Here is a 26,349-nt window from a genome sequence, read left to right as displayed (position 1 = left end):
CAGACAGTCTCATGTTGGGAAAAATTGTCCGCTCTCTCTCAAATTCTCAAAATACTACTGGATTTTGTTTCTGGCTCACAATACTGCTTGCTTTTGGGTAGTGTAATATCCCATTGCCAAATATTACACTGGCAACTCTACTGATAGCAGTGGATGTGACTTTGACAGAGAAACTGCCCAGGATGTTCTGTTGTAGCATGGGGAGCTATAAGGCATATGTCATTTGAAAAAAAAGCACTGCTTGAACAACATATTTCATAACTGTTTTTCCCTTGGCAAGTCTAAAATAGATATGTGGGAAATAGCAGATGAATCACGGGCAGCTTGAAATTTAGTCATAAGCATAAATGTTCTAAGAGTGTACAACAGGACTTTGCGTCCGTCAGTGAGGATAACAAGTCTGTCATTGGATAGATCCTAAGTGAAATTAGATATAAAAGAGAAATGAATTGAATTTACTGGACAACATTCTTCAGATCTGCTGGGACATATTTTCATTTTCTGTGAGTACTGGAATGGATTGGGACAAGGTACGTGTTAAAACTTTAGGCTAGACAGAACGTGAGTATTTTATCCTAGCAAAGGTCAGCTCCCAAAGACTGTGGAATGAACAACAAGGAGATGTGATAAATAATTAAGGACTAAATGTAATGCAAAGTATTTACTTCTGCTTTCTTAATAATAAGTATTCCTTTGGAACTTACTGGAAGCCACAGGCTGTTTTGCAAACCAATTATTTCAGTGGGCGTTTCATTTTCTTACATGTACGATACATTATGCAGGTAGAAATAGCAGGGCCCTCACTCTAAACCTGCGATTTCCACAACCCCTCCAAGCTTTCCTACCACAGTCTTGGGATGCTCACTTCCTTGGTGTTCACATTCTGCTCCGTCGTATCCTTCAAGTCTCGTCTCAGCGGCTGGCTCCTCATCAGAGCTCCGCTGTCTTCTTCAGCGCCTGCCAGTGACTCTGCCTCGTTGCCCCGTTGATTGTTTCCATTATTCATACCACATACTACTCTTGGAAATTATCTTATTTATGGCTTTGGTTTCTGCTTACTGCTTTTCTCCCCTATTTCTCTCAGGGAATGAAAGATCCAGGAGAGGTGGGATGGGGGTTCCCCTGTCAATCTCTGGGTAATCGTGGTGCCTGTCGATGGTAGACACTTAATACATGTATTTTGATTTCATTGAATGAAGTCTTTACTTACCAGGTACCAATTCCCCTCCAGGGGAAAATAGCACATAACTCGGGCGCTCACAGAGCCACAGTGATTGTGTTGACAAGAAAAGTCTTCCTGTCACGGTAGCTGTTCATTCACATGTGACATGGAGCACGCTGCTGTCGCTTTCTATTCACGCCAGCCCCTGTGCCCAGAAAAACCACCAGCTGCTGGGGTGTCAGGGCTGTGGCTCTGCTCAGAAAATGTAATCAGAGTCTTAGAGGCTTGCATTTGCTGTCACCAAGTTGACTGCTTAACAATCTGATTCTTTGCAATTCATTCTTCAGGGACTGGTAGCTGGTAACCAGTTCATACCATGTAGATACGTAGGAGGGCCATTTTTTTTTGCTTGTTCTGTGGCACAATCGCCCAACTTTGAGCTGTCTGCAAGTATTTAAACTCATCAAAAATGATTTTTGTCTTTAATAAAATAGAAATATATGTGGAAAATACAATACAATTGTTTCTCAGAGTTGCTAAGTTTCAAAATTCATATAAGAGGAAAATAAAATTCCCCTTGCTTTCCATTCCCTACCTCATTGCTGCTTCAGCTGTTTTCTCATTGCAACTGGGTTTTTTTTTTTTTGCAGTTTTGTTTTTAATAAACACTGATTATGATCATGATTACTTGCCTAAATGGGATAAACATTTAAGATTTTTTTTTTTCATGTGTATTGAGCTTCTGCATGACTGAAGCTCATGAAACTGAAGTTTAAATGTGAAAATCCAAGGCCAATTTTGTTGTCAATAGTAAGAATGACAAGAGCTATAAAATTTCAAGTCATGAATTTTTCATACCAGGGTGTTACAAATGTATCTTAACTCCTTACAACAACCATGCCAAGTGGAAACAATTTTCATTCTACATGTGAGAAATCCAGACTCATGGTAGGACTGTGCCATGGAATTTCTTCCAAATGTTTTATTGTATATAGTTTCTCAATCTAAATATAAAGCCAGAGTTGGGTGTTATCTATTGCTTTTGAAGGGAATGAGAAGATAAGCCACCTAAAAATTTTACATGTACCACGGGGAACGGGAGACTTCTAGGGGAGGGTCATTGCCATGTGCATATCCACATATCGTGGATGTTTAGAAAATATTTGTGCCCAGCTGGTGAAATGACCCAAATTTGATAAAGATACAACCATCCCTCACCCTGGATGCTTTTCATGCAGGGAAAGGTGCCCAAACCACTCTGCCATAAAGAACAGAATCATCTGTTTGGCACTTAATCATTAATTTCGTTTATCATTTTATTGGCTATGTTACGTTAACTTACCGTGTTGTGACTTGCTAAATAATCAGTTGTGCTTGTTGTATAAGGTGTACTGAGTGAAGAAAATAGATGCTTGCTTATGTAAAAATAAAATTAAACAAAAACGTGAGGTCATTTTCAAGACCTACGTAACTAGTATTTGAATATTTTCAGTGAAGTGTTATTTAGATAATGTTCCATTTTATAAAGAAAATTAAATTTGAATTTGGATAATGTAAATGTCCAAAGATTAACACTATAAATATCACTGGGTATTTTTGACATAGATCATTTATTTGGAAATTTCTAAAATGAAGAAAAGGGTGATTTTACTTTTTCACTGTGAACATCAAACTTTAAAAATAAATAACATATTTGATTCAGGGTAAATTGATGTATCTCCCTCTATATTTAACCTTAAAAGAATTTGCAGGTAGGCAGATGTTGCATTCCTTTATAGAAACATTTATACTGTCTTTTATTTTTGCTTCCCCATTGATGTGCATGAAGATAATTACATATGATCCCTGACACTTTATTTACCAATATGATGGAATTAAGTATGGTTTGATAATTTGTTTCTTTTAAATGATAACCTAGTGAATTCATTTTTTCAATAAGGTATTTCCATCAAACCTAGTTGGACTTTTAAAGATAAATATCTGAGTCTCTCCTGAATTTTGAATAATTTTGTTGTTTTCAAACTCTCTAAATATTTTACTTGATTTTAAAATAATATTTATTTTCCTAAAAAATGATGTTTTTCTTAAAAGGTTAATGTTTTTTCTAAAAATGTCTGCTCCACAGTCTTTTATAAAACACTGTTATAAGTCAGTTGACCTAAGGAAATGAGACAAAATACAAATATGGAAAAGAAAGCCATAATGTGCTGAAGTCGTAGATTTACAACTTTACTTTGAAAGGCATTCTTCATAGCACTTAACACCCCCTAACATTCATTCTTGTGCTTGTTAACTCTAGCCTCCATCCTGTAGAATATAAGAAAATAAAAACAAAATTTTGTGTGTTTTGTTCCATTTTTCATTCATCACTTTGAACAATTAGAACATTTCAGATGCTCAGTACATTGTCGAAAAAAATATTTGTTGACCAAAGTTAGAGACCTTGCTTTTCAAATACTAACAGTGAATAAACTGCATTAGGGAGGTTGAAACTGATTTTATTTTGAAACTGAAATTAATGCTACTTGAGTCCGGTACTCAAGTAGCTTATTTAACTAATTTAATATTAATTGAGCTCAATTGATTGTTTAACAATTTTCCAAGTGGGAACTCTGTGCAGAAAAATATGAGTAAAGGCATTGCTCAGACAACCCATGCCCTCAGGAAAGCACTAACACTAACAAATATAAGCCATGGAAGAAATGGGGGAAAAGGAGGGAAACATGTCTTTGGTCAATTTGATCAAAGAAGAATGGGTTCATCTAGAAAACAAAAACTGCGTGGTTCATTTTGCCTGTTTGACTGCATTGGATTTTCCAAATCTCCAAAAGCAAACATGCTTGCAGAAGAGAAGTGTTAAAGAAGAGTGTTTATCTGGACAACTTGTCACTCTTCTTACACTTAGGGACTTGCAAAATCTGTATGAATAAGCTGTAAAATTTTATTTGAGCATAACTAAAGATTATTACTTTGTAGAAATATCTCCTGGCCACAGGAGGCCACTGTGGCTGCAATTATAAATCCCTGACACCAGCCTGCCATGCAGAATAGTGTAACTAATTTTTAATATTAATACCACTTGTCTAACACTTGGCATGTTATATTATAGAATACTTATCTGCATGTCCATCACATCCTTTGTATTGTAATTCCCTCAGGCCTTATGTGTTCCTACATTCCCAGGAAAGATACAATTTATATTATAATTTTAATAATTATCAGGGTCTTATCCAATGTATCTAGGCCAACTCAGTATCATATGTATCACATAGATTATTTTATAAGGAATAAACAATATTTAATTGAATTAAATTATATCATTGGCCATAATAGAAAGGTTAGTAAATAGATTGAAAAAGAAAGAAGAAATACTAATCTCCTTTAACATATTTGGGTAGATTCATAGGCTCCTACAGTAATATCTTTCTACAAACTTACTGTTTACAGAACTTCTTAAAAACCCTTGTGTATTCTGGAATGATGAACTTAAGGCATCTGTAAAATCAGTTCTAAAATCACAAAGGGACACATTTTGTTTATGTCTAAACCTTTATTGTGCATACCATAGAAACATTTCCTTCTTTCAGATTATTAAATTATTGGTTATTGTTTTAAAAATGAATTTTTAATTTTTTATTTAACATAACTTAAAGAGAAGTTTGTATATTGCAATAAAAGAAAATTTCTCTAAAACAGGATTCATGAGTAATTTAGTTTGTCCCCTGTGTGATTGCTCTTTAAGAGTTTTATTTGTATTTTTGAGCAATCTGGATTATTTATTTTACTCTCATCAAGATTCATAAACAGTAGAATTGTTGACTGATTTGATTGCTTTTACAATATTTATTAATCTATGATTTTATGAGAAATGAATTTCGAAGTAAAGAAGAGGTCAGAGCATGTTTATAAAATTCAATTTGCAGTTTAAATCCGCTTAATTAAAATGTTTAAGTACACAAGTTTAGATTATTTGGAAGTGTTCTGTGAAAGCTGAATCAACAAAACAGAGGATAAGGCATATTTAAGATTGTTATCTTTACACAATAACTGTTCTGATTACTTTTCATTAGTTTATTATAGCAGAATGTTTAGAAATTATTTCAGTTGTGTATTCAGGAGAATACCTTTCTACCTATGCATGCCCTTCTTTGCTCTATGAGTTCTCCTGCTGCTCCAGCTATTATAGATACAGTAATAAGCTGGTGATGTTTTAAGCTAGCTACTATCCTGTTACTACTGTGTTTTTGTATTCAACTAAAACGGAGCATTTCTTATAAGTAACAAATGTAGCCGTGTGTTGGGAAAGTGGTGAGTAACACAGGGCTCTGGTCCTAGGAATAGTCATAGCACAGTGGAGGAGAAATCCTATAAACGTAGACATGCAACACAATGTGTTAAAAACTACATTAAAGGTATGCCCACAATGTTTTAACAACACAGATGCTGAATGAAGTAAGTCTGCTTTGCAAAATTTGAGCAACTCTTTGTAAAATAGGTTGATTTCAGTAGATGGAGAGAAAAATTCTAAGGAGAGAAAAGGTGATAATGAAATAAGTAACAATCGCCGTTGATTTTTTGAATACTTAGTACATACCCGACTTTTTATACTATTACTCAAAATTAGGTAATGAAACACTCGAAACGACTTTTTCATTTAACAAACAAGGAAATTGAGCTATAGTTACACTAAGTGAATTGTGTAAAATCACATTGCATTCGTTTGTTCATTTATTCATTAATTTATTCAAAATTTATGTCAAGCACTGTACTAATTACCAGGGATGTGGGACCTGCCTGCAAGGAGCTTCCTATCCTGTAGATCCAGCTACAAAACAGCAGAACCAGCTCTTTGGGGGTTCTCTGGATACCAGTCAGTGCTCTTGATCTGCATGGGCAAAGAGAGTTTGAAGTAACCTAGTGGTCACAAGTGTGACTGAATCTGAATACCAGTCTATAAATAATAGTGCCTAGAGGGTAACATTTGAAAGAGACATCTGAGCTAAGTTTATTTCTATCATGTTAAGGAGTTTGGACTTCACCTGGTAATCTGATACTGTAAAAAATCTAAAGCAGGTGTGTGACATTATCAGATAGAGTCCTAAGAAGACAGTCATGGCCACATTGTAAAAGAGTGATTAAATGGAGGAGAGCTGGGAGACAAAGTTCACAGCATGAAGGCAGAAAATGAAAACATAATCACAGATGATTAAGTTATTTATAAAGCATATACATACACCCATCAGTGGAGTCTGAGGTATTTAACTTGTTCTATGTTTGGAATGAAAGCTTGCTTGATTTATTTTTGACTTCAATTAAAAAATACTTTTAAATCACTAAATTTTTTCCTGGGGCAGTCTTATATATTGAAAACAAACAAACAAGGTAAAACATTACCTTATCAAAAAACAGAGACCTCATTTAAAATTTTGAATCTCTCCTTTATAATTTGTATGAAAGATGTTAAACCAGTTACCCTTCAGGGCTTCTCATATTGATTAATTACACACACCTTACGTATATAAATATTGAAAATGCTTAATAAAGAGTAAGTAAATTATGATTGTTTTTGATCATTACTATTTTTCAACTATGAAAAATACTAATATAACTCTTGATTGTTTTCATTTATAATATTAACTAAAAAATAGTTTCTAACTTAGAAATGGATTGAGGTAAGAGGATAAGAAAAAAGCAAATAGCCTAAAGTGGAGATAAGTCTAATTTTAATTCAAAAAGGCATATTTTAGTACATCAAAATCATCGATCAGATGATGATATTAAATTTCCTGTAAATTACATATGTCAATATTTGTAAGCTACTGATTCAGACTTCATCCCTGCTACATTGTGTAGTGCCTAAATTTGAACTGTATTTCCTGAGTGTTTGAACTGTATTTCCTGAGTGTATTTCAGATGAATTTTTGCAGCTCTACTGCTAGTGAGGTGTTTTGAGAAAATTTGGTGTAAGGCAGGAGTGTCAAGCTTTATGAGGGTTGGGTTTTGGCAAACAAAGTTCCCGAGATTCTAATTCCGTGACTTCTATCCCCAGATTTGCCCAAGTCAGTTGAGATATGACACTGTTATTTTCCATTCCCTGATTCCTTTAGAAATACTGATGTGTGGGAGATAAAGAGTCACCCCATGTTTTCCAAGCACCCAATTCCAGAAAGTGCTTTGTGGATTTGGAACAGATTTTAAAATGAATAATTTTATAAGTTGAGATTAAGCAAAATAGGGTAAGTTTTTTTTTAATACACACTAGCCTTTTCCATTTAATAACTATAGAGCACCTATAGAATCAGGCTTCAATGTTATAATTTGCAACCCCAAGAAAGTCAAATTGGGACCATATAATTTGAACCAACAGTAGGGATCAAAACGAAATGAAACAAGCTTTCCCTCTTGTCTTCTTTCCAGAGCTTAACTGCCATAAATAGCACCTGAGTTGATATATTCCCATAAGAAGGCCAGTATAGATTGCTTTAGAACGTTCCCGTTGCTAGGCAACAAAAATGCCCATTAAAAAAAGAATGGAGCAGTCTCTTTACTAAAAAAGTTTGCGAAGCATCTAATCTCCTTGTTAGTATGTTTGTGTCGCTGAGGTCCTCCACAGCAAAGTGTATTCCACCCATTTTCTTAGAGAGAGAGAGACAAGCATCCTATTATTAGACAGGTAACAATTTTTCTTCGTTACCGTAAAGATTTTAGTTTTAAGGCAGAAACAATTTAATAACGGCTCTTACACTTCAGTGCTTGAGAATTCAATAAGGCCTATTTTCACACAGCAGGCATATATGGCTTGTATTAATTTCAGAATAAGAATGGATCCATTATTATGTGTTTGAGTAAAGTAGGGGAAAAAATTGTAGTGCAAGAATGTTGGTGTCCTTCAGTTCCACGGGAAGGAAACCAGCAAAGAATTCAACAGATATTAAAATGATTGCAGAGGAAGAAAGAGTTAGTACCTATGAAAGGACATTGGACTACAAATCAAGAGGTTTCATGTTATAATCATATCTGTCAGGCTAAGTGTCCTTGTATAAGTCAGTTAAACAGCTTGGATCTCAATTTTCTTGTCTAAATACAGAAAGCCTCTCTCTCTCTCTCTCTCTCTCTCTCTCTCTCTCTCTCTCTCTCTCTCTGCATGTGTGTGTGTGTGTGGGGGGTTGCGAGTGTTGTGCAGGGTGTATGTGTGTGTGTGTGTGTGTGTGTGTGTGTGTGATGGAGCAGTAGATATCACCAATGTAATCATCTCTTCTTTCCGTAATTATTCATTGACAGTTTACTTCATCAGTGTGCTAGAGAGATTAAACAAATCCCTAACTTTAGGAAGTCCGCTGTGTAATGAAAGAGATAGACAAGTGACATATCAAAAGACAATTATAATGCTAAAAGTAAGGACAGGACTAATCACAATATTTCACTTGGGTTTTCATGCATGAATCCTTTCTATGACCCACTTGAGCTTCCTGTCCACCTTTATACCCGTAGTGCTGCTATCTAGACATCGAATGATAATTCATTTTGTGGTATAAAAAGTGATACCATGCTGGTATATAGTCTTCCAGGGGATTGACAGTTTCATAGGTACAAAATCTTAAGCGTATGAAGCCATGGTAATAGAATTCATACATTTTCAGCTAGTGTAGTCAGATACTTCTACTATATCTAAAATTATATAATGTAAGATTTTGTTTTCCCTTTTTAAGCATAACAATTTAGCTGCTAATTTTATAACTTCCACTTTGGTATCTTTTGGTTAAGAGACAAGTTGGCTGGTTCAAATGGATTTCCAGTATCTCTGGAATATAAAAAATATAAATATAAAAATTGTGGTATCAGAAATATTTAGAGATCCTTGGAATTGTTTATTTGAAATATTAAGAATAATGAAAACATCTATACAATATTTTTTACATTGTCTTTTCTGTTCTTTAAATAAAGTTGCCATCCAGCATTTATGTAATCCTAAGGAAAAAGAAGTCAAGTTACTAAAGAAATATTGCCATCTAGGCTTTCCGAGAGTCCAAACATTATATTTGCAAATAATAAGATGTTTTGAGGGGCCTTCAATTTAAAAGAATTAGCAATAAATTCAGTCAATATAAATCATGAATTCAAAATTAAAGTTAGATTTATTCTTTTTGCCCTACCCAGCATCTCTGAAATGTTTTCATAAAACAATTGTAATCTGTCTTCTTCTTCTTTCTACCTAGAAGTCACTAGGCCATTGCTTTTTATTTTTATTTTTTTTAATTAATGAACTGCCTTTTTTTCATCTTCTTTGTTTTCTTTATCTTAATTCCTTTACTCTTATAAAGGATACTAATACTATATATAAGTTTGGGAGTTTTAGTTTCTAGGACATGCTTTTAAATTTTTGATTGTGTTTGTGTGCTTCTCCAATATTCTCTCTGGTTTTATAAAGCAAACCAAGCAGAACTATTATCTTGCACTTCAAATTCTGCTACGTTGTTAGTATAGTTGAAACACTTAAGCACTTTTTTTTATTAATCAACAACAAAAATGGATTTCATTATTCTTAAAAGAAGACCAGTGGACTCTTTAAATTTCCACCTGTAAATATAGCAGATGGTTGGGAAGTCCTCGCTTCTTTGTCTGGGACTGGAACAGCTTAGTTTAGTAAGGTAAATGGGGTCATTTTGTTTGGTCTACAAGGCATATTTAATAGGGTCAAGGTCATAGATTCCATTCCACTTCAATCAGCTTTGCCCCTTTTCATTTCCATGGGCTGAATTTCTAAGTACAGATATCCATCCAACAAATAAATCTATGCACAGGCCAAAGGGGAAATAATGAGAATATGGAGATGGATCCATAAAAACTTGTCACAACTTAAGAAAAACAGAAACGGCTTATAAGCCAGCAGCTAGGAAATGATTGAATAGTGACAAACTGGCTGATTCCTAATGCCAAGAGGATATTTGAAGATGATGCATAAGTGCCTTCAGAAATCAAACATTTGTCCATAAATGTAGAAGACTGTAGGGGACGACGAAATGTGTGAAACAGTTCCCCCTTCAATGAAGGACTGTTGTCTGAGATGACTCAAGTGCTGTTGACATGTCCCTTTGGCTCTCAGCCCTTTCAGAGACTGCCTCACCCCTTTCTCTTGCGGGAGCAGCCCAAATCCATTACCTGATTACTGTGAGGTGGGAAGGAGTATAAAGGCCGGGCCATCTCTGTCCAATGCTGGACAATTCAGACAGGCCAGTCTAGCCCTTGAGCTCCCTGAGGGGTCAGCTGGGGCTGTGATTGGTCCTGAATGACAGCTCAGTTTCTCCCTCTGTCAATTTTTTTGTCCTTCCCATCCTTCCCACACATATGGATCCCAAGAGCCCTCCTTAATAAACATCCCATGTACTAAACTCCAGTGCAGAGCCTGCCTCCTGGAAAACCTGACTGTTGCAAATAGTTTTTCAGTTTCTATTTAATGTCAGAACTGGCTCCATAATTTGCAAGTTCCAATGCAAAATGAACACACAGGGGATCTCTTAAAAAATTGTAAGACTCTAGATGGTGACGCAGAACATTAAACCAAGTGTGGAGTCTTCTACAGGCAAGACCAATGTGATGAGACTGATTGCATGCCCACCAAGGCAGCCCTGTTGAGGTAGAAATCACTGTTGTCATCAAGAATTCAGAGACTACATAATCATATTTCTGATGATTTACCACAGGAGATAATACAAAGACATAAGAAAATGCAAAGAATGGGACAGTTTTAGAGCCATGCAAATAAATTCCTGCTAATAAAATTTGGCCATAGGCATTTTATTAAACACATTGACAAGAAACATAATTTTTTAAATTACTGCATGAAATAGAACAATGTCTGAAGCTATACATATAAGAAATAGAACAACTTTTATTTAAAATTTTGAACTTTTAACACTTGTAGCACAAAAGACAGTGAAATTACTTAAAATTTTAGAAAGGCTCTGATCTTATGTGAGCTAATGTCATGATTACTAATACGTGCAATCACCATTCAAAAGGTTTTAGGATCGTGCTTGCGCATATTTTGATCACTCCCTCTTATTCTCTTGTTATAAATACAGTGTCCTCAAAGTATCTGCCCCTCGGCCTCACGGCCCAGATGATTGTTACAAATAATTACTGGGATTTGGTGAAGCACAACCAACTATGGCGATCAAGATGCCAGTATTCAAAGCAGTAAACAGTATTCAAAGCAAGCAGAGCTCCCCATTCGAAGAGTATTTGAGCAACGCATAGTCCTATTAGGGCCTGCCACGCAGCAACATCTTCTTACATAAATTATTATTATTATATTACTAACAAAAATAGCAATGCAATTATGAAGCCCTCACATAGATATAAAATGTTTTCTGACACATTTCCTTTTTAAAGAAACTCCTCAAATAACATATGTTCTGTACTGTGTGCTATGCTACATTTGCTGAAGAAAAGCAAACAGTCAAAATAGCATCCCGAATATATTTATTTATCCATTCTGCTATTGATTGCCGTTTGGATAAATTTTAGTTTGTGTCTATTAGTGATGCAGTGCATATTTATCCACTTGAATATTCAATGGATATGCAATAGATACTCATTTTTTTAATATTCTGTGTTTTTACACGTGGAATATCACACAACAGTAAAAATAAATCAACTCCAACTGCCTGACACAATATGGATGTCTCACAAAAATAACGTTGAGTGGGAAAGCCAACATGAAAGAGTACACACTGCATGTGTCCATTTATATAAAGTTCAAACACGGGCAAACAAACCTGCAGCATTAGAAGCCAAAATATTGAAATGAGGGGAAAAATCCTTGGGTTCATTTTGGATCACTCGAAAAGAGAGGCTGAGCAGAAGGTTGGATGAAAGCCACAATTCAGTTTCAAGACTTTCTGCCTGAGCTAGTGGTCATCAAATCAGAGAGTCACCATTTGTTGTTTTGTCTTCCTTTTGGCTCCTTCTGGGTCATGAACTGGACTTCTTTTTTGTTGTTGTTTTTCTTTTTTTGAGGCAGAGTCTCACTCTGTCGCCAAGGTTGGAGCGCAGTGGTGCAATCTTGGCTCACTGCTACCTCTGTCTCCTGGGTTCAAGCAACTCTCCTACCTCAGCCTCCCGAGTAGCTGGGATTACAGGCGCCCGCCACCACACCCAGCTAATTTTTGCATTTTTAGTAGAGACGGGGTTTTACCATGTTGGCCAGGCTGGTCTCGAACTCCTGACCTCAGGTGATCTACCCGCCTCAACTTCCCAAAGTGGACTTCTTTTTTACACATCAAGGATTGGTGACTATTTTTCAGGTGAGTGTATGGCTAAGGGAATACTTTTCATTGATGTCACCAAAAGAACTCCAAACTAACCTGTCTCTTATTTGAAATTCTACTAATACCAATATTGTAAAGAGTTGGATTTTTTACGACATTGTCCCTACTGATTAAAAAAAATACTCCCAGGGAAAGTAATAAATTACAACTTCTTCTTTAAGACAGAGATCATTTCTTATTCTTCTTTGTAAACCCAGTGCCTTGTACCAATTTCTGACAAAAAAATAAAAATGAAAAATGTTTGCTGGACGGGAGATAACCCTTCAGTCATTTCATGCTGCCATGAATGAATCCCAGATTCTTTCCTCAGGGATATTTTCTGTTATGTAGACGTTGCTCTCACTGGACCAAAAGGCTGGGGAGTGACGGGCAGCTGGGAAGCTGTGATAAATGACTGGAAATGGACACTGAAAATATGAAAACAAATTGTGCTTTCCACACAACTTTGCCAAGGAGTAGCCTCAATCACAACACATCCAAAATAGTATAAGAACATCTTCAGCATTTGGTCTAACAGACAAGAGTATATGTGTGTGTGTAATATATATATATATATATAGAGAGAGAGAGAGTCATATATATATATAGTCATATATATATATACTCTTCAGCATTTGGTCTAACAGACAAGAGTGTATATATATATATATAGTAATACTATATATAATAATACTATAATAATATAATCCTATAATAATAATAGAGTAATACTGTATATTTATATATATAGTATTACTCTCAGACTCATTTACTTATACATTCATTCATTCGTGTAACAAATAGTTGCTATGGTGTATCATGCATTGTGTTGGTGCAACTGATACAAGAATGAACAGAAAAAACATCATGGTTGACCCACTCCTAGAACTTAAAATCTAGGGATAGAGATAAAATTTTAAAAATCACACTAACAACATAAAACTACAAGAGTGGTAAACATTAAGAAGGAACAAGGAGGGTCCCAATTTAGAGAGATGGGGGGGAGGAGGGGCAGAAAGGCTTGATTGTTTGTCCTCCTGAGCGTCCACAGCCCGAGTTACTCTCAGAGTTAACTGGACAAAGACATGAAACTTAGCATGAAATACACAAAGTAGTTATGGCTCAGCCGGCGGTTGTTTTTCAGATTCTCAATATGCCTCTCACCCCTCTGACATTCAGACTCCTGGCTGTTATTTTCCAGAAGATTTTGAGGTAAGCTCTCTATATGAGTTAGAAAATATGCTTCCCAAATCACCATATCCTTAACAAAGGGTGGTAAAAACCTATCTGATGATAAGACTTTATGGAAAGAGGCTCCCTAAAGCACCTTCACTTACTTGTAATAATTCTAAAGTTGGGAAAACAATTTTGTTTTTTTCTTTACTTTTCCTAAATTTTTTACTTTTTCTAAAGCTGCTTCCAATTACCATTTGCCCCATACATTGGTATAACAGGATTTAATACCAGCCTCTTTTAGTATTTGACAATTTTTTAAAACTTTTTATTAAAGTCTTCTTCTCCCCATATTTAAATAGTATGTAAAGTAAAAAGAAATTGCAAGGTGCATTGAGCACTAATTGTCAGACCAATTATTCAATACACACACACATAATTATGTAAGGAAAACATAAGTTATCTCAGAAAATTTAAGCATTTTTAATTATTATGTGATGTACCAAAGTCGGGAATGAAAAAGATAATTAAGATGATAGGTTTTTGGTTTTCTTTTTGAGACAGTCTCACTCTGTCGCCCAGGATGGAGTGCAGTGGCACAATCTTGACTCACTGCAAACTCTGCCTCCTGGGTTCAAGTAATTATTGTGCCTCAGCCTCCTGAGTAGCTGGGATTATGGGCATGTGCCACCACCCCTAGATAATTTTTGTATTTTTAGCAGAGATGGGGTTTTACCATGTTGGCAAAGCTGGTCTTGAACTCCCTACCTCAAGTGATCCGCCCACCTCGGCTTCCCAAAGTGCTGGCATTACAGGAAGATAGTTTTAGTTAGGGTAATTGCAATAGCAAGTGAAACATCTCAAAGAGGGAAAAAAACATGAGGTTTTACAAAGGAAAGGTGTTAAGAGGGAGGGTGGAGACGGGTCTGGAGTATGCAAGGGCAGGATGGTCCTTTGTGGTTAGCCATTTTCCTAAATTAAAAAAAAAAAAAGAGGGGGTTGGATTTCTTAACCCTCATTGATCTCTGAAAGTGCTGAACTCAGACAAATTCAGCGTTGTCAGTCCTCCTATGTGTCCACTGTGAGTCAGTGAGCAATATTGAGCATGTCATAGACTTTCTGAATGAGATGAAGAGAGTTTAAGAAATAATCACTGAAAGGCTCTTGTTGAGGATGTTTCTAAAAAATTCAACTGGTTTGCAGAAACCTCTCGTGAAGGTCCCAGGTGACTTTAGCTCCCAGAGAGCAAGTTATTTACATAAAGGAGGGATTCCTGAAATAAAAAGCAGAAGTATTTTTAAGGGCTATACTAAAGATCCAGGAGTTGAACTCCGAGAGCGATCAGTCCGGTGAATTCTAGAAGATTGGTGTAAGCAAATCCCTTGTCATGCCGCAGCACTTCTTGAGTTTCTTGAAGCTCTCAGGCTGGGATGCTGATGCCCTTGGTAATGTTGTTCACAATCCAAGTCCCCTCTCATATGAGGGCATGCATGTCCTGAGCATTTCTTCAAACTACATTAGTAGTTTATAGACAAGCAGCTTGTCCAGGGCGAACTCAGGCCAGTGGTGGTCTGCAGAGTGATGAGGTTTCTGAGGTTAATACAAAGTCATCAAGCTTCAGCTCTTAGGGCTTCTTCAGATCCAGAGACAGCTTCCAGGCCACAAAGAGACCCAGTAAGGGATCTGGACAGCTCGGTTTTAGTCTTCAGTGACTTCAAATCAAGTACAAATGAGAAAAACTGGAGAAGGTCATTTGGAGGATAGTGACCTGATATTAAAGAAAATACAGAAAAAGGAAGAATTTTATAAGGATTGTCAGTTTGGGAAAGGTAACATGTTCCAGCCCAATTTGCAGTTAAGTACCAACCCTCCTTTTTCCACAGGGAGGGTAGAAATCAATTAAGTGTTTACCAGGTCATATGGTTTGGATTTGTGTCCCCATCCAAGTCTCATGTCAAATTGTAATCTCCAGTGTTGAAGGAGGGGACTGGTGGGAGGTGGTTGGATGATGGGAGTGAATTTCCCCCATGATGTTCTCATGATAGTGAGTGAGTTCTCACTAGATGTGGTTGTTTAAAAGTGTGTAGCACCTCCCCCTTCGCTCTCTTCCTCCTGCTCCTGTCATGTAAGATGTGCCTCTGATCATGACTGTAAGTTTCCTGAGGCTTCCCCAGCCATGCCTGTACAGTCTGTGGAACTATGAGTCAATTCAACCTCTTTTCTTTATAAATTACCCAGTCCCAGGTAGTTCTTTATAGCAATGCAGGAACAGACTAATACACCAGGCAAAATAGAGTGTACATATCCGTAGTTATGTTTAATTTATAGAGAAGTAGAACATAGCTCAAAGACGATAAGCAGGGATAAAATCTGATAACACGGAGGGGTGTACTGCATGTGATACACGGTTTTCCATTGAGACCTGTCATTTTTCACTACAGCATTTTGATCAAAAGTAACCTCAAAGACAGTGCATTCTTAATCACAAAATAAGGCTGGTCTCTTTAGATTTGCCCTGATTATGTACACAGGTACAGCAAGAATGGTAATTTACCACACAGGCATTCTTATGTTTGCTGTGCTGGAAATTTTTAAAAGGGATCTCAGATCAGATATTCGGGAAGCCTGGGAATCTAAGGCAACAATTCTGCACTAGAAATTTGAGCAAATCTCTCTCCTTTCTAGTTTTCAAAATATCCTGATTTCTGGACTTGCCAGTAAGTCACTTTTCTTACTCACTCATAAGACTGAGAATCTTGTAAACTGAGTGCCAGGCCAGGTTTCCAAGAGGGCATTGTAAGCATTGGCCCCAGAAAGTCAACCTTAGCTTAAAGTATCTAGTTGCATCTGATTAAATGAGCATCATTCTCAAATATGACATTCCAAGCAAGATCTTGGTTGCATAAGCAATGTTTCTAATTGTGTTCTTTTGACAAGGACATGCAAATAACTATATTATATAATGTGAATGTATGCACAGAACTATATTGCTACAAAAATAAGAACATTCAAGAGGTTCACAATTGTGAGAGTGTTGGGCAAAGAGAAAAATATTTCATTTAAAAATGTTTCATTTCAGTTTACAAAAGCAAAATCTACTGCATTATTCTGAGTTACACATAAGGAGAAAAGTCTTCCTATATATCTATAAAAATAGAAAATTAAAATGCCAATAATACCACAAACAAAACCCACAGCCATCCCTTTTCAGTATCTTCAGTCCAATGTAATTAATGTGTGTTCCACTCGATCTTGGGTTGACAGTCTCATGAATATGAATCCATCGGTTTCTCAGCTGCTTTCTCAACTGAAAAACTGTTTTTTTCCATCAGATTTGGAAACCTTGGCTCACTCCACTGGTAGGTTCTCATTTAAGCAATGATACCATTAGAAACCTATAACCAAACATACATGACATAGTCCTATTTTGCAGGGCTCTGATACAGTCTCCTTTGTTGAGGATGGAAAATTCTGAGCTGTAGTAGATTACCAGAGCTTTTACGAAAGCTTCAGGGTAAAACAAACAATATCTGGAAATGACCAAAGACTTAAAATGGCTGTGGTTAATTTCTTACTTAGAAGGCTAAAAAGTGCAAGGCCTGATGAGATTTGTTTTAAAAAATAATTGAATAGGCAAAGAAATGTGTTGTTTTTGTTGCTTACAACACAAGGTAATAAAGTCAATCCAAAAAGGTTTTAGACAGAATATTTATAAACATAACAATTAATTATTGTCAAAAAGAGGAGATATTCTATGTAATCTTTACAAAGAAACAGCTCAGATATTACATATACTAATCTTGATACATAATATAACACAAATATATCAAGCTTATAGTTCTATCAAAAATATCACGTAAAATATTATGGAAGTCTAGACTAGATCCTCAACACCTAAGTATTAGTAAAATGTCATAAGTAAGTCATGTAAATTCTTAGTCCAAAACCACTGATCTAGAAGATATTAGATTCAAATTAAAGAGGTAAAATTGTGACCAAGTCAATACTTAAATACCTAGAATTATGAATCATAATGCTACAGTGCTGTTGTATAACCCAGGCAAAGCAACACCAGACTCTAACAAATAGAAACATATGAAAGGAAAGGGCACTGGCAAGTTTCCATGTAATTCCAATCCAGCACACAGTTTCTGAGATATTTATATTAACAATATTTTACCCATACCAACTTCACCTAGGGAAAGCTCAGGATCTCTTCTAATTTTCTAGCACTTCCTATGCACTTATCAGTCATAAAGTATCAAATAGATTTGATTATTTATAGCACTTTTCTTTTTATAATGTGAAAAAACACGTTTATGACTGGGGCCATCTGGGTGGTTTCTAAGACAGATTTCCTAGAGAAAATAATAATCCAATTTTGGAAAGGCAAAATATCAAAAGTTGTTGGAAGATCTGAACACTTGAACAAGTTCATGTTGATACAATGATAGAGGCAGGAGGCAAGAAATTCTAGGCAGACGAGGGTGGGTCCCTGGCAAAACCCTGCCTTCAAGCAGAAAATCCTGAAACCCATGGCCCAAAGTGAGAACTTCCATCCCTGTTTTTCTGCTCCAATGTTGCCTTTTCCTATACTACCAACAGCCCACTCTGCCCCCAATCCTGTGCCTATAAAGACCCCAGACTCAGTCAGAGAGAAAGGGAGAAGCAGCTGGACATCTGAAAGAAGGAACTTGACTTCAGAGGGAAGACTTGATGGCTTGATTTCAAAGAAGAGTCCTGCCAGAGATGGCCAGACTTGAGGGGAAGATTACCTGCCCATCCCATTTCCTTTCCAGCTCCCCTTCCTGCTGAGAGCCACTTTTTCATCGTTCAATAAAATTCTCTACATTCACCATCCTTCAATTCGTTCCTGCTACCTCATTTTTCCTGGATGACAGACAAGAGCTCGGGAGCCACAAGTGCAGATACTCAAAAAAAAGGCTGTCACACTGGCCCTTTGCCCTCAGTAGTGGAAGGCAGCCACCCTGTGCAAGAAGGCAAAGGGCTTACTGAGCTGTTAACATTTAAGCTGTCCATGGATGGCAGAGCTGAAAGAGCATTGTGGCACGCCCTCTGGGGCTTCAGAGTTGAACAGCCCTACCTGAACACTGCCGTGGGGCCTGCATGGAGTTTGTTCCTGCTGGTGCCCAAAAGCAGACAGCTGGGTCGCTTACTTGCTCACCCATGTGTTCCCCCAACAAGGGGTGGTGAGCTGAGTAAATGAAGTTTGTTCCTGCCAATGCCTAAAAGTGCTCACTTCAGTTCCTGTACTCATTTGCTTGCACGCTGCCTCACATGAGGGTTAGACATGGGTGGACTGAGAAAACAAGGCACCTCTGTCACAAATCCCATTAAGGTGTCAAGAAAATATCCTGCTTCAATATGTTACTAAGAAATAATAATTGGTTATCTATTTAACCTAGGGACAACAAACATATTTTAAAAGTAAAACTAGGAGTTAAGATGATCATAATGACCCTTAGTTCTTCTATAAATGAGAAACCTTTGTTTTCATAAATAATCAAGGGCAAAAACAATCGTACAAACCATAGAAGGTTACTTTGGTAAGATGGAATCTTAGCTAACCAGGTGGATTACACTGAAGGTACAAAAGAAACTTTTCTTTTTTTAAGACGCGTTTATTCAGCATCGTGATCAGATTATTACATTTAGCAATCAACAGCATGGGTACAAAAAATCATCTATATTAAAACCCTTTGTTGGAATGCTTTGTACTTTCCACAGAACAGAAACTAAAACAACCTGTTATACAATTAATCACAAATACAGTCCTTGAGATTTTGCCCATACACATGAGTATTTGTCAAAAACATGGCTTCTTTGTAGCAGCTAGGCCCTGCCACCACTGTGCTTGGCTGAGTTCACAATTCTGTTGTAACCTGTAGCTTCCCCATCACTTCTCTGGCTCTCCTCTCCTGCTAAGCTTTGTTTCCTGACTGTAATTAAAATCTTCTGCCACTGCCATAGCTACTGCTGCTACTGGAACCACCCCAGCCACCTTGGTTTCATGGTTTGGCAAAGTACTGGCTTCCACCACCATAGGGGCTGGAGCTTCTGCCTCCAAAATTTACTCTCTTCATGGGTCCAAAATTTGAAGACTGTTGCAATTGCCAAAATCACTGTAGCTTCCACCACCTCCAAAATTGCTTCCATCATTACCAAATCCATGATGACCATCCCCGCTGCCACCATATCCACCATCACCATGGCTGCCACCAAAGCCACCATGACCACTGAAGTTTCCTCCATGACCAAAGTTGTCATTCCCACCAAAGCCACCTCCATGACCACTGCTAAAGCTTCCAGAACCACTTCAATCTCTTTGGCTGGATGAAGCACTCGCCATCTCTTGCTTTGACAGGGCTTTCCTAACTTTATAGTTGTGGCCATTCACAGAATGGTATTTCTGAATGACAGTCTCATCCACGGAGTCATGGTCATCAAAGATTATGAAGGCAAAGTGCCTTTTCTTGCCACTGCCTCAGTCGGTCATGAGTTCAATCACTTCGATTTTTCCAGACTGTTCAAAATTATCTCTTAGGTGATGTTCTTCAGTGTCTTCTTTAATGCCACCAACACGTATCCTTTTCACAGTTAAGTGGACACCTGGTCTTTGAGAAACTTTTCTTGAGACAGCTTTTTGGTTCCACAACTCTTCCATCCACCTTGTGTGATCTTGCATTCATGGCTGCATCCACCTCCTCCACAGTGGTGCATGTGACAAACCCAAAGCTCCTGGAGCTCTTGGTGTTTGGATCTCTCAAGACCGCCTAGTTTGTGAGTATTCCACATGGCTCACAGTGGCTCTTCAGGCTCTCATTGGTTGTTTCAGAGCTCAACCCTCCAATGAAGAGCTCCCGCAGCTAATCGGGCTCTTTAGGAGACTCTGACTTAGACATGACAGCAGGGGGAAGAGAGACTTTAACAATGCTTCCTTGGCAGCATCCATGGGCAGAAAGGAGTAAGCTGGCAAAGAGATCTCATAGAAAGGAAACTTTTATAGCCTGTTTTGAAAAGACCAATAATATAAGAAAATTTCAGTAGAACAGAGAGAAAACCAAAATCTAGTTTTACAGCACTAGAATGTTTGATACTCAAACTCTACTTGAAAATCTTATAAATAAACCTATCAAACCTTAACCGGTTTAACCATAACAGCCAAAATTCCCTTTCTGATAACTTTCTAAAATTTTTTTCTTCCATTTAATTTTTTTTCCTATAATTTTCTTTTTCTCGTTCTGGAATAAGCAGTCATTTTATTTTACAACATAATTACTCTCTTTTTTCGTAACAAAAACTCATCCAGTATATTTTGCATACCAGGTTGTGCCTCCTTTCCACTATTACTACTAACTGAGTCTCATTCATATATACAGATTATATGTTTTCACAACATTGACTTCTACTTCATAGAGAAAAACAGGAGGAAAATAATTGTGAGCTATCTGTACTCACGCCAGCATTTCACAGCATCCTATATGGTACAACTCCTCAAAGTGGCAAAACTGAACAGGTTCATGAGCATTTGCAAATAAATTTCACCTTTCTATATCATGTAAAACATGTGAGGCAAAATGTCTACATACTTAAAATTATGTTTAGTAATTAATGGTTTAATGTTTTATCTTTCTTAGGATGATCTTGATATCTAATAAAATTCCATTAATTGACTCAATTCAGTATCATTCCAAGGCTTTAGAAATTATCTTGTAACTGATATACTATAAAACATACTTTATTAAATAAAGTTTGTCAGAATATTGATCTGATTTGCTTATATAACATACACATTTACCTTTTTTTCATAATTTTAACTATTTAGTGGAATTCATGGTAATTCATTCAATCAGTAAACATGTATAAGTTTACTGAGAGCATATCCAAGGAGAATAAGAATGTAAGCTTGTATTATACTTAACATTGGTAATTCAGAGATTACATAGATGTTTCCATTGAACCAACAACGTTATACTAATCTCTCTTGCCAAAGGTTTACTTACATATGTGAGCTTGAATTCGTAAGATGTATTAAGATGTGTGAGTTTGTTTCTGTAAGAACATGTTTTTAAAGTATATTGAAAGTCAGCCAGGTGTGGTGGGAAAGTATTTGAAGTTCAATTTTCTTAATTTCTGAGAAATTAGGAATATGCCATTTAAATAAGCATTTATTTATCTCTAAGCCAATCAGATTAGGACTGTGTTAAAAGGTTTAATGATTTAATTCGACAATACCATTTAGGAATATATTGCATACATACCATAAGAGATAAAGGTCTTTCTGAATTTTAGAAATACAAGCACACAGACACACACAGAAATTCAGCAGTGGGTTAAACATAAACACAGAAACACATGACGAATTGCTCTATATTAAGGAGTTATTCTCTTCATAGAAGGTATGAATTTTTAATTGATTGGAGCTCAAGATAGATGAAATAGACAAACAGAAAAGACTAACAGATTAGATTGTCTGTCATTTTTTACACCACAGAGAAAAGATCTCTGTAAACCATTAATCCATTTATAGAGATTGCCACATGCTCACACAATAATGGAAAAATATTGCAGCATCCATACTCAAACAAATACTCAAAAGGAATCAAAATCATATCCTTTCCACGCTACCAGTGGGCAAGAGTCCAGAACAAAGACCAAGAATCAGACTCACCATTGTGTTCCCTCATTCTGTTCCAATGAGAAACAGAGCACAAAGCACACCAAAAGCCTCCAGACCTGGACAGAGCAAAGGCGGACCCAAAGGCGAGTTCCTATATGACCCAAGCCACGGCACCCAAATAGTGAAAGAAAAAATGCACCAATTAAGGAAATGTTTTTCCTCAGGCAACGGTAGTAGGAACATATTCATTAAGGAATATCATCTCTACATATAGGGAGGAAACATTGGGCCTTATTAAACAAGGGATTCCTGGAGGAAGACTAAAGCAGGTCTTATCTTGCTATGAAAGAGCAGGGTGGTCATATATTAGAAGCCACTTTCTGGAATGTAAAACATTCATTGATTTCAAAAGGATAGGGGGGTTTCTTAACCTTGATTATTTTCCAGGAACATAAGACTCGGGTAAAATTCAACATTATCAGGAACACAGTAGTGTTTGAAACAAGAGGAAACTAAAAATGTAATTCTTAGGAAACTTCTGAAAGCTTTTTTTTACTGTTAAAAGTCGACAGGAGTCCTTAGAATTGAAGGTTAATTCATAGAGCAGGAAAAAAGTTAGAAACCCTTATAAGATTTATTCTCTCCGATATTTAAAAACTAATACAAGTGGACCTCACATTTCAGAAGACAACTTCATAGAATATTCAGTCCCTGAAAGTGAGCCAAATTCTTCTAATTTCATTCTAGAATTATCAGTTAGAGTGCATCATTTGTTATATTGTAGAAATTCTCTTGACGTCATGAAATAAGTATGTTTGTTGCTGGTCACGCTTCATAGACAATCATAAAAAACAAAGCAAACAAAACAAATGCTTAATATATATATTGTGCAAGAGAAACTTGTATTTCAGTATTAGTAAAAGCAAATCAATAAGAAGCATTTTCTATACCTTCTAATTCACATCTTATTAGATTTTACTTGGGCCAGGCACGGTGGCTCACGCCTGCAATCCCAGCACTTTGGGAAGCCAAGGCAGGTGGGTCACATGAGGTCAAGAGTTTTGAGACCAGCCTGACCAACATGGGGAAACCCCTTCTCTACTAAAAATACAAAGTTAGCTGGGCATGGTGGCGCATGGCTGTAATCCCAGCTACTCTGGAGGCTGAGGCAGGAGAATCGCTTGAACCCGGGAGGAGGAGGTTGCAGTGAGCCAAGGTTGTGCCATTGCACTCCAGCCTGGGCAACAAAGAGCAAAACTCTGTCTCAAAAAATATATATATATAATATATACATATATAAATATATATTTATATATATTATATATACACATATAAATATATATGTATATATAATATATACATATATAAATATATGTGTATATATAATATATACACATATATTTATATATAATATATACATATATAAATATATATTTATATATAATATATACATAAATATATATTTATATATAATATATACATAAATATATATTTATATATTTTTTCTATATTTATATTTATTTATATAATATATTTATATATTTTCTAAAATATATAAATATATATATTTATATATATATATATATATATTTACTTGATCTCCTTAAGTTGCTAAGTGACAAACAGCCCACCTATGTTATGTATATAGTCAGCATTGACAAGCTCAGGCCAATAGACATATATTATGCTGAAAAGCAGTGGAAATATTCTTGTAATACATAACTATGTTAATTTAAATGAAGTCTTTATTACTGAAAAGATTTTTAAAACCCAGAAAAGATAGATCTTCCTGAAACAATTTCATTAGCTTGGTGAGTGTATATTTTACTTATCAAAAACAAATTACCCAACTCTACCAAAAGGAATGAATTTAATAATACACTTAACTATGTAGTAATTTGTCAAAGTCCCAAATCTCTTTACATTTAATATCATGTTAAATCAGTGATTTGTTTTGACATTTGACAACCTAGAATTTAGCACAGGCTACATTGTAATAGCAATGGTTAGATGAATGTTGGTATAGTATATGAACATTGTACTTAGAAATAAGTCTGGCACTTTTAAATCACAGCTGCAATTCTCAAACCACCAAATCCAATGGAATAAATCTTTCCACATAATTTGTTCTGTAAAGAAGTCCTAATGTACACCAAAAAATTTGAAAAATTATTTTGCAATTCTGTTGAATTAAATAAAAGAAGAAATCACACCTCAGAATTAATAACATTATTACCTGATGAACTCTGAAGAATCTGTTGTGATATTTTCATTAAACTGTTTAATAATATACATAAATAGAGACTACAAAAGTTCAATGTGTTACCTATTTTAATTCTGAAATTTGGTTAATTTATTTAAATCAATGTGTTTTTATGTCGAAATGTATAAATAGCTTTTAAGAGAAATGCATATTTTCATTTGTTTATAAAGTTGTTGCTCCTCTCCCAAAGGTAAAGGTACCACTTTATCTGTAAAGCTCATTCATAGCTGACTCAGGTGAATGTTCCTTTGAGGATATCAGTTATGCAGCAAACTGAGAGTTGTACCAAGGGCTATTAAAAATTATGTAACAAAGAAAACATGATCTTGGAGGACATTTAGAAAATCTCTTTGACAGGGAGTAACAGAGGGAACTATCTTACAAAGGAACTTCAAAACACATCGCTGGGCTGGAGGGATATATTGTCTTAGAAGACGTTTTGAATACAAATTGCATATACCACAAGACACTGAAAAGGAAGTCGCTAATATGAATTTGAAAGGCAACGGTGTACAGGAATAAATCTGATGCTTCACTTCCTGAGTCAACAAGCTCGGAATCTATGAGGTTTTCAAAGAAATGGATAAGCAATAGCTTCAGGAAAACATGTAAATAAATGAGTCCCTGGGGCCTCGTGTAGAGATACTGTTCAAATAGGTGATTTTCTGCATTCTGAGCAGGCTGAAGTCCTATTTTCTCCCCTTTGTCATTTCATCTTCTTTGACACTCCCTCACTCACAGCCTGCCTCCTTCTGACCCCAGCATTGTTCAGTATTAGGTTATTGCAAATAGCAAAGCTTGTACCAAGGCTTGTATCACCAGGGCATGCCACATTAAGGTGGAAATGGAATTGAATGTTAATCTTTCAACTAAAGTGTGTAAGAAAAAAAGATACCTATTACTAATAATAATTTAAAAATAAATTGTGAAATGCTAGCTATGTGCCAGATATTGGGAAAGGCACTCTTGAGACAGAGTAAGTGGCATACTTAAATCCAACAAAATATTTATGAAGTCACTGTAATGTGAAACCCACTGGTCTGGGCACTATAGAGAGACCTACAAAGACAGAGAAGAAAGACCCTTTTTAAGAAGGTTATTATTTGCCCCCCTTAAATTCATAAGTTAAAGTCCTTACCACATCAATGTGATCACATATGGAAATAGATTGTTTTACATGTATTAGTTAAGATGGGATAATAGTGGAGTAGGATGGGCCCTCATTCAAAATGACTGTGTCCTTATAAAAAGGGGAAATGTGAACACAGAAACACACAGAGAAAGAGAAGAAGGCACAGATCAGGGTGATGCTTCCCCAAAACAAGGAGCTCCAATGATTGCTGGAAAATTGCCAGAATCTGCGGGGCAAGGCCTGGAAAAGATTCTCCCTCCCAGCCCTTGGGAAGAACCAACCCTACTGACAGCTTGATCTTGGACTTCTGGCCTGCAGAACTGTGAAATGATAAACTTCTGTTTTTTGGGCACCCAGTTTATGGCACTTTGTTACAGCAGCCCCAGCAAACTCATACAGAGCTTGACAGTTGTTCAGGGAGAAATAAAATACAAACACGCATCCATAAAATATAAAACAAAAATACAAGTTAGAAGAGAAGAATAAACAAAATCATGTAGGATTTTAAACTTCTGGATAAAGGTAAGTGGGTGTTTCAGATCAGACAAATCTCCGCAGAATAGACATTTAAGCTAAACCTTAAAGCAATTGACAGAATTGGAACAGGTGCGGTAAGATTGCGTGTATTGCAGAGAGGCGATGTTTTTTATTAGAGGAAGACATTAAGTA

At 36.2% G+C, this 26,349-nt stretch overlaps 1 protein-coding gene across 4 annotated transcripts in view; it reads left to right on the top strand.

Annotated features, from left to right (window-relative positions):
* The first annotated feature begins 349 nt into the window (after nucleotides 1-349).
* The window catches only part of CBLN2 (cerebellin 2 precursor), a 101,875-nt gene continuing 75,875 nt past the window's right edge, over nucleotides 350-26,349 (top strand). For 2 of the 4 annotated variants that reach the window (XR_008621975.1, XR_008621979.1), the window contains exon 1: nucleotides 350-503. The gene's annotated coding sequence lies outside the window, so the exon portion shown is untranslated. Of the gene's footprint in view, nucleotides 531-26,349 lie in introns of all 4 variants that reach the window. The other 2 variants (XR_008621978.2, XR_008621976.2) reach the window with 1 other exon arrangement.

This window comes from Pan paniscus, chromosome 17 (genome assembly GCF_029289425.2).
Source record: "Pan paniscus chromosome 17, NHGRI_mPanPan1-v2.0_pri, whole genome shotgun sequence".
NCBI classification, from domain to species: Eukaryota; Metazoa; Chordata; class Mammalia; order Primates; family Hominidae; genus Pan; species Pan paniscus.
The sequence above is the reverse complement of the archived record's forward strand: the minus strand, read 5'-3'. Positions and strand labels throughout refer to the sequence as shown.